The sequence below is a fragment of the Arachis hypogaea genome, chromosome 16 (genome assembly GCF_003086295.3).
Source record: "Arachis hypogaea cultivar Tifrunner chromosome 16, arahy.Tifrunner.gnm2.J5K5, whole genome shotgun sequence".
NCBI lineage: Eukaryota > Viridiplantae > Streptophyta > Magnoliopsida > Fabales > Fabaceae > Arachis > Arachis hypogaea.
In genome coordinates this window covers 46,289,456-46,299,351 of record NC_092051.1, presented here as the reverse complement: position 1 = coordinate 46,299,351, position 9,896 = coordinate 46,289,456, and the positions used below count along the sequence as shown (strand labels likewise).

At 39.0% G+C, this 9,896-nt stretch overlaps 1 non-coding gene across 1 annotated transcript; it reads right to left on the bottom strand.

Moving 5' to 3' along the window:
• Positions 1–8,326: 8,326 nt before the first annotated feature.
• Positions 8,327–8,430, bottom strand: LOC112760103 (small nucleolar RNA R71). The gene has a single exon (XR_003180557.1). It is a non-coding gene; the product is annotated as a small nucleolar RNA R71 (small nucleolar RNA).
• Between the last annotated feature and the right edge of the window lie 1,466 nt (positions 8,431–9,896).

Genomic DNA, 9,896 nt, shown 5'->3' with positions numbered 1-9,896 from the left:
CTATCTGATAGTGGATGCAGGGATTAGATTGATACTTGCCCCAAGGTCACATAGAGCTGTCTTGGTACAAGTACCCTCTAATGTGAACGGTATCATAAAGCTTCCTAGATCTTTAAGCTCTTCTGGTAAGCTTTTCAGAATGACTGCACTGCATTCTTCAGTGAGAAAAACTTTTTCAGTTTCTCTCCAATCCTTCTTATGGCTTAAGATCTCTTTCATGAACTAAGCATAAGAGGGTATTTGCTCAAGTGCCTCTGCAAACGGGATCTTTATTTCAAGAGTCCTGAGATAGTCTGCAAAGCGGGCAAATTGTTTATCCTGTTCTGCTTGGCGGAGTTTCTGAGGATAAGGCATCTTGGCTTTATATTCTTCAACCTTAGTTGCTGCAGGTTTATTCCCTACAGTGGTGGTTGGAGAAGCCTTCTTAGAGGGGTTATTATCAGCACTTGTAGGTGTCTGACCCCTTATTGGCGTTTGAACGCCAGAACTGGGCAAGGAATGGGCGTTTAACGCCAACTTTTCTCCCTTTTCTGGCGTTTAAACGCCAGAAGTGGGCACCCACTGGGCGTTTGATGCCAATTTATCACCCTTTTCTAGCATTTGAATGCCAGAATTATTCTTCTCTGGGCTCTTGCTGTCCTCAGAGGAATTTAGGGCAGTGATTTGGTCATCCTCTGTCAGTTGTTCCTTTCTTGGCTTTTTGCTACTTTGAGCTAAATTATTCAATGTCTTCCCGCTCCTTAGTTGGACAGCTTGGCATTCTTCTGTTATCTTTTTAGATAGCTGCTGTCTTGTCTGATTCAATTGTGCTTCCATATTCTTGTTAGCATTTTTAGTGTCTTGGAGCATCTCTTTAAATTTTGCTAATTGTTTCATCATGAGGAGTAATTGCTGATTAAGTTTGACAATCTATTCTTGAGGATTAGGATCAGTAGTTACTGTCTTAGCCTCTTCTTTTATAGAGGACTCACTGCTTGAGTACAGATGTTGATTTCTAGAAACCGTATCTATGAGTTCTTGAGCTTCTTCAATCGTCTTTCTCATGTGTATACATCCACCAGCTGAGTAGTCTAGAGACATCTGAGCTCTTTCTGTAAGCCCATAGTAAAAGATGTCTAACTGTACCCACTCTGAAAACATTTCAGAGGGGCATTTCCTTAGCATCCCTCTGTACCTCTCCCAGGCATTATAAAGGGATTCATGATCCTCTTGTTTAAAGCCTTGGATGTCCAGCCTTAGCTGTGTCATCCTTTTTGGAGGGTAAAATTGATTCAGGAATTTGTCTGATAACTGTCTCCATGTTTTTATGCTTGTTGTGGGTTGGTTATTTAACCACCTCTTAGCTTGATTTTTTACAGCAAATGGAAACAGTAATAATCTGTAGACATCCTGATCCACTTCTTTATCACGTACTGTGTCAGTAATTTGTAAGAACTGTGCCAGAAACTCAGTGGGTTCTTCCTGTGAAAGACCGGAATACTGGCAATTTTTCTGCACCATGATAATGAGCTGAGGATTTAGCTCAAAACTGCAAATAAATTGATTTGAATTGCAAATAAATTATATTTTAAATTTTTTATTTTGATTTAATTAAAAGTAACCGAATAAAATAAAACAAAATAAATGGAAGATAAAATAAAAGTTTCGAAAATTAGAAGAAATTAAAATAAAAGCAAATTGAAAACTAAATTAATTAATTAATTAAAAAGATTTTGGAATTAGCAATCAGAAAGATATGATTGAAAATTATTTTGAAAAATATATGATTCAGAAGATATGATTGCAATTTATTAAAAAAAGATATGATGGAAGAAATTAAAAAGATTTGATTTTTGAAAAAGATTTGAAAAGATCAAAAAAAAAATTTTTTTTTTGAAATTAGAATTTTGACTTGACTAAAAGAAAGATATGATTTTGAAAATCTTTGACTAATTTAATACAAAATTTTGAAATTTATGAGTAAAATAAGGAAAAGATATTTGTTTTTGAATTTTAATGAGGAAAGAAAAAAACAACAAAACGACACTAAACTTAGAAATTTTAGATCAAAACAAAGAGAACAAACAAGAAAACTTTGAATGTCAAGATGAACACCAAGAACACTTTGAAGATCAAGATGAACACCAAGAACAAATTTTTGAAAAATTTTTAAGTAAATAAAAGCACAAGGGATACCAAACTTAAAATTTTTAGAAAATCAAACACAAATTTTTGAAAATTTAGAGGAAAACACAAAGAAGACACCAAACTTAGAATTTTGAAAGATCAAGAAAGAACAAAGAACATGCAAATTCGAAAAAATGAAAGAAAATAAAAGCAGGCAATTGACACCAAACTTAAAATATAAAACTAAACTCAAATAAAAAGACTCACATTTAGTGACTTTAAACCAACAAAAATAAATTATTCCTAATCTAAGCAACAAGATAAACCGTCAGTTGTCCAAACTCGAACAATCCCCGGCAACGGCGCCAAAAACTTGGTGCACGAAATTACAATCACACTTTTGCAATTCCGCACAACTAACCAGCAAGTGCACTAGGTCGTCCAAGTAATACCTTACGTGAGTAAGGGTCGATCCCACGGAGATTGTCGGCTTGAAGCAAGCTATGGTTATCTTGTAATTCTTAGTCAGGATATCAGTAATGATTCTCAGTTTTAATTGTAAAAAGTAAAAGAACATGAAATAAATAATTGTTATGCAGTAATGGAGAACAGGTTGAGGTTTTGGAGATGCTCTGTCTTCTGAATCTCTGCTTTCATACTGTCTTCTTCTTTACACACGCAAGGCTCCTTCCATGGCAAGCTGTATGTTGGTGGATCACTGTTGTCAATGGCTACCATCCGTCCTCTCAGTGAAAATGGTCCAAATGCGCTGTCACCGCACAGCTAATCATCTGTCGGTTCTCACTCATGTTGGAATAGGATCCATTGATCCTTTTGCATCTGTCACTGCGCCCATCACTCGTGAGTTTAAAGCTCGTCACAGTCATCCCTTCCCAGATCCTACTCGGAGTACCACAGACAAGGTTTAGACTTTTCGGATCTCAGGAATGGGCACCAATAATTCTAGCCTATACCACTAAGGTTCTAATCTTAGATTAGAAACCCAAGAGATATGCACTCAAGCTATTGCAAATAGAATAGAGGTGGTTGTCAGGCATGCGTTCATAAATGAGAATAATGATGAGTGTCACGGATCATCACATTCATTAGGTTGAAGTGCGAGTGAATATCTTAAAATAGAAACAAGCGTGATAGAATGGAAAACAGCAGTAATTGCATTAATTCATCGAGACACAGCAGAGCTCCTCACCCCCAACCATGGAGTTTAGAGACTCATGCCGTAGAGAATACAATATGAAGCGTGTAAAAATGTCATGAGGTATGAAAATACAATAGCAAAAGGTCCTATTTATAGAGAACTAGTAGCCTAGGGTTTACAGAAATGAGTAAATGATGCAGAAATCCACTTCCGGGCCCACTTAGTGTGTGCTTGGGCTGAGCATAGAAGCTTCCACGTGTAGAGACTTTTCTTCGAGTTAAATGCCAGCTTTTGTGCCAGTTTGGGCGTTTAACTCCAGCTTTTATGCCAATTTTGGCATTTTGACGCCAGAATTTTTATGCTGATTTGGGACGCCGGTTTGGGCCATCAATGCTTGGGCAAAGTATGAACTATTATATATTGCTGAAAAGCCCAGGATGTCTACTTTCCAACGCAATTGAGAGCGCACCAATTGGGCTTTTGTAGCTCCAGAAAATCCACTTAGAATGCAGGGAGGTCAGAATCCAACAGCATCTGCAGTCCTTTTTCAGCCTCTGAATCAGATTTTGCTCAGGTCCCTTAATTTCAGCCAGAAAATACCTGAAATCACAGAAAAACATACAAACTCATAGTAAAGTCCAGAAATGTGATTTTTATTTAAAAACTAATAAAAATATAATAAAAACTAACTAAAACATACTAAAAACTTCCTAAAAACAATGCCAAAAAGCGTATAAATTATCCGCTCATCATCGATCTCACGGAGATTGTCGGCTTGAAGCAAGCTATGGTTATCTTATAAATCTTAGTCAGGAGATTAATAATAAAATGATTTTGTTTATGAAAAGTAAATAACAGAAAATAGATGGTACTTGTGATTCAGTAATGAGGAACAGGTTGAGGTTTCGGAGATGCTCTGTCGTCTGAATCTCTGTTTTCCTACTGTCTTCTTCTCCAAACACGCATGGCTTCCTTCAATGGCAAGCTGTATGATCCTCTCGGATGAAAAATACCTGGTACGAGCTCTGCACGGCTAATCAACTGTCGGATTTCTCGTCTCGGATGAAAAATACCAAGTAGAGCTGCCGCACGGCTAATCATCTGTCGATTCCCACTAGCGTCGGAGTAGGACCCTTGATCTTTTGCACACTATCACTGCGCCCAACATTTGCAGGTTTGAAGCTCGTCACAGTCATCCCTTCGTAGATCCTACTCGAAATACCACAGACAAGGTTTAGACTTTCTGGATCCCAAGAATGCTGCCAATTGGTTCTAGCCTATACCACGAAGGTTCCAACCTCCGAACTCGGTCTGTGGATCAGAAACCCAAGAGATACGCACTCAAGCTGTCGCCCAATGACTATGTTGAGCTCAGATAGAAGAGAGTGGTTTTCAGGCACACGTTCATAGGGTTGAGGATAATGATGAGTGTCACAGATCATCATATTCTCCATATTGAAGTACGAGTGAGTATCTTAGAATAGAATCGAGCGTGATTGAATAGAAAACAGTAGTAATTGCATTAATCCATTGAAACACAGCAGAGCTCTTCACCCCCATCTATGGGGTTTAGAGACTCATGCAGTATAAGATACAATATGATGTGTAAAATGTCATAAGGTGCAAAATAAATCTCTAAAAGTAGTTTTTATACTAAACTAGTAACTTAGGTTTACAGAAAATGAGTGACTAAGTACAGATAGTACAGAAATTGATGCCAAGGCATCATAGGCTAGTTTCACTAGCATTTTTCTGTTAGTTTTAGTTGTTTTATGCATTTTCTTGAGCTTAAAGTGACCAAAAATGGTAAATGTAGAACAAAGTAATGAACCATCCCAAACAATATGATTTTGATGCAAATTCCATGAGTTTTAGTTATATTACTTAAATGCTATGAATGAAAGATTTCTCATGGAATTTTGCAAGACTTTGATGCAATTGTTTGGATGATTTCAGGGAAGAAGAGGCTAAGCAAGGAAGCAACAAAATCAATAAAGGAAGCTTGAATATCACATGTGGAGTTTAAGTTCCAGTTTAAGCCTAAACTGGAGCTTAAACGCCAAAATCATGAAGGATAAGTAATGCTGGGATTGAAGTTTAACCTCCAGTTTGACCTCAAACTGGAGGTTAAACGCCAGAATGAAAAGCCTCACTTAAGGAGCACTCCACGTTTAACCTCCAGTTTGACCTCAAACTGGAGGTTAAACGCCAGAATGAGTATGCCACCCAGGGAGGAGTTCCACGTTTAACCTCCAGTTTGACCTCAAACTGGAGGTTAAACGCCAGAACCAGGAAGAGTACCAGGGGCCATTCCACGTTTAAGCTCCAGTTTGACTCAAACTGGAGCTTAAACGTGTTCGATAGTTTCTCCACTCCAGGGTTGCTCTCTCCAAGCTTCCACGTTTAAGCTCCAGTTTGACTCAAACTGGAGCTTAAACGTGTTCGACGTTTTCTTTCACTCCAGGGTTGCTCTCTCCACCTCCACGTTTAACCTCCAGTTTGACCCCAAACTGGAGGTTAAACGTGTTCGACACCTCCAGGGCCACCATTCCAAGCTTCCACGTTTAACCTCCAGTTTGAGGTCAAACTGGAGGTTAAACGTGTTCGACCTCCAGTATGCCTCCACCCCTTTCCACGTTTAACCTCCAGTTTGACCTCAAACTGGAGGTTAAACGTGTTCGACCTCCAGGATGCCTCATTCCCTTTCCACGTTTAACCTCCAGTTTAACCTTAAACTGGAGGTTAAACGTGTTCGACTACATTACTCTCCAGGGCTACCTTCTTCCATTTCCACGTTTAAGCTTCAGTTTAACCTTAACTAAAGCTTAAACGTGCCTCTACAAATGGCCTCACTGGAAGTGTCTGGCGTTTAAGTTGCAGTTTAAGCTTAAACTACAACTTAAACGCCACTCTTGAAAAGGGTTTCTGGGCCAAAAATATTGTGATTTAAGTTAGTCTTTGAGCACAATTATTAACTTAAACTTACTTTGGTATGAAACCCAATTGAATATCATGGTTTATGGGATTGGGCCTGAAGGATTGATGAGTTTGAAATCTCAATTTATTGAGTCATGTGTCATTATTTGATTATCACTAAGTTGGCTCAATAAATGTTACAGGACTTGGATCAACAACCTCATCAAGATTATGGATCATAAACCCAAGGCAAAAGAAAAGCAAGGAGAGGCCTCAAAGCCCAAGAAGCACAACTGAAGCTCAATATAGAAAGTGTATAAATAGGATAGAAGTTAAGTTAGAGGGGACTTTTACTTTCACTTTTAGCTAGTTTCCTTTTCTTTGTAATTGAATTCAGAGCTATGATTCACTAAACCCCCTTTCATTGGGTTAGGGAGCTCTATTGTAATTCAATGAATCAATAATAGTTTATCTTCTTCTTCAATCTTTTCTCTTGAATTTTGTTAGAAAGCTTCTCGATCTAATTCCATTGAGTAGTTGTCTTGGGAAAGAGACTACTCATATTTGGAATCCTTCGGAGCCTTGGGAAAGGAATGGAGGATTCATGCTAGAGAAGCTTTCTCACAGTGGATTGGATTGGGGTTTGGATGGATATTGTGACATGTAATCCTACCAAATTGTGGTTCATGAAATTGTGTGGTATAATCAGTGATCAAGCATCATCTCTTCTTATGAACATTTAAACCAAGGGATTGGGAATTTGTTTGTTTTTAGAGAGCATTGGTGAGCCAAGGAATTGGGATCCAATCATATAAGATTGCCAAGCAAAATTCAATGAATGCATTGGTTGAGGAAGAGATTTACATGTTTTGATTCGGAGATTTCAATATCTCCTAAACCCAATGAATTCCCCATTTCTGATTTCCACTTTCTCTTTACATTCTGCAATTCAGTTCTTGCAATCATCCCCATTCCCTTTTAATTTCAGCAATTTACATTCTGCTCTTTAATTCATGCAATTTAAGATTCAGCCATTAAATTTTCTTGTCATTTACTTTTCCCGCCTATTTTACATTCCGCAATTATCATCTCAATTCTTGATTCCGCTCAACTAGAACACACTTCTAATCCGAATTGCTCACTCAACCAATCCTTGTGGGATTCGACCTCACTCTATTGTGAGTTTTTACTTGACGACGATAACCGGTGCACTTGCCGGAAGGAATTTTGCCGATCGTGCAATTTCCTAAATCGTAGCATAACTAGTTTATGTGCATCAAGTTTATGGCGCCGTTGCCGGGGATTGGTTTTCGATTGACAATTCTCAAATTGGAAGCTAACTAGATTGAGCAATTTTCTCTTGCTTTGTTAATTCTGTTCTAGATACTTGTTGAATTTTAATTTCTGCACTTTTACATGCTTTCCTTCTTTATGCCTTTAAATCCATGCAACTAACTCACTGACTCACTAACTGTTTGATTTAATTCCTCAATTGATCTAACCATACTCTTCCATTAACCAAGAGTATTTCACTTGTTTGTGTTTGAGCTGTGTTCTTGTATGACAGGTAGGAGAGGAGGGACATCAACTCCTCCATATACCGAACCGGAAAGAACCCTTCATAAACTTAGAAGGGAAGCAAGAGGGAAGAGAGTAGTGGGAGAAGAGGAATCTGAAGGAGAATCTGAGGACAACTTTGAGGAAGCTCTAGATCTCAACATGGATAGAGAAGTTCACAACCATGAGAGAGCTGATGGAAACAATGCCATTCCTGAGAGGAGGGTTCTTAGTTCATACATAAACCCAACCTCTGGGAATTGTGGTAGTAGCATCCAGAAACCACCCATTCAGGCCAACAATTTTGAGCTCAAGCCACAGCTAATATCATTGGTGGAAAATCATTGTTCCTTTGGAGGAAGTGCTAATGAAGACCCAAACCAACATCTCACAAAATTCCTGAGAATCTGTGACACTGTGAAGTCCAATGGAGTCCAGGAAGATGCCTATAAACTGCTCTTGTTCCCATTTTCACTTAGGGACAAGGCAGCTAAGTGGCTGGAATCATTCCCAAGGGGGAGCCTAACCACATGGGATGAGGTGGAAGGCAAGTTTCTGGCACGTTTCTACCCTCCACAAAAGGTCAATAGGCTTCGATCTGAGGTCCAGACTTTTAGACAACAAGATGGTGAAACTCTCTACGAGGCATGGGAGAGATTCAAGGACTTGACAAGGAAATGCCCACCAAACATGTTCCATGATTGGGTGCAATTGCACATCTTCTATGATGGGCTCTCTTATGAATCAAGGAAGGCTGTAGACCATTCATCAGGAGGTTCATTGAACAAGAAAAAGACCGTGGAAGAAGCCATTGAAGTGATTGAGACAGTGGCTGAGAATGAGTACTACTATGCATCAGAAAGGCACAACACTAAGGGAGTCATGGAGCTGAACCATGTTGATACAATTCTAGCCCAAAACAAGGTGTTTGCCAAGCAACTAGCAGAACTTACCAGGCAATTAGAAACAAAGCAAGTGGCTGCAATACACACACAAGATCAAGAGGAAGTAGGCATTGAAGGAGGTGATTGGGATGAGGTTAACTATGTGGGAAACCAACAAAGGCAATCATATGATCCACACTCCAACACTTACAACCCAGGCTGGAGAAACCACCCAAACTTTGGGTGGGGAAACCAACAAACCCAACCACAAAACCACAAACCTTACAACCACAACCAACAAAACAATTCCACATACCAAAACTCCAACCAAAGATCATACCAAGCCACACAAAACACTTACCCCCAATCATCATATCATGGCCAAAATAATCAACATACCCAACCTAATCCGAACCAACAATTTCAAGATCAATTAAACCGGATGGAAGGAATGCTTGCAACCATGAGCCAAGACATAATTGAATTGAAGGCTTTTAAGGAAGAAGTAAATTCTAACTTGCAAAACCAAGGAGCTGCCATCCAGAAGCTAGAAAATCAAATTTTGTATTTGACTAAGCAAGCCCCTGGGACAAGCAGTTCTCATGCTGCCAAGGCTATTGCAAGGGAGGAATGTAAGGCCATAACACTCAGAAGTGGAAAGAATCTAAAGGAGATTTCAAGGGAAACCACAGAGGATGAAGCAAAGGAAAATGTGAAAGACAAAGAACAAGGACAATCTGTTACACCGTTTGCAACAAAAGAAAAAGAAAAAGAGGTCTTGAAGCCTTATACACCTAAAGCACCTTATCCTCAACGTTTGATGAAAAGTGAAAAGGATGGCCAATTCTCCAGGTTCTTGGAGATTTTCAAGAAGCTTCAAATCAACATTCCCTTTGCTGAGGCAATAGAGCAAATGCCATTCTATGCAAAATTCTTAAAAGAATTAATGACCAAGAAGAGAAGCTGGAGAAATGAGGAAACTGTGTTGTTAACTGAAGAATGCAGTGCCATCATTCAGCACAAATTGCCTCAGAAATTGAAGGACCCAGGCAGTTTCCAAATCCCCTGTATTATAGGAGAAGTCATGGTGGAGAAGGCCTTGTGTGATTTAGGGGCCAGCATCAATTTGATGTCGCTAACAATGATGAGAAGAATGAAGATTGAAGAAGCCAAACCAACAAGAATGGCCCTCCAATTGGCAGATCGAACTTTTAAATTCCCTCATGGGATAGTTGAGGATTTGTTGGTGAAAGTGGGAGAATTTATATTTCCTG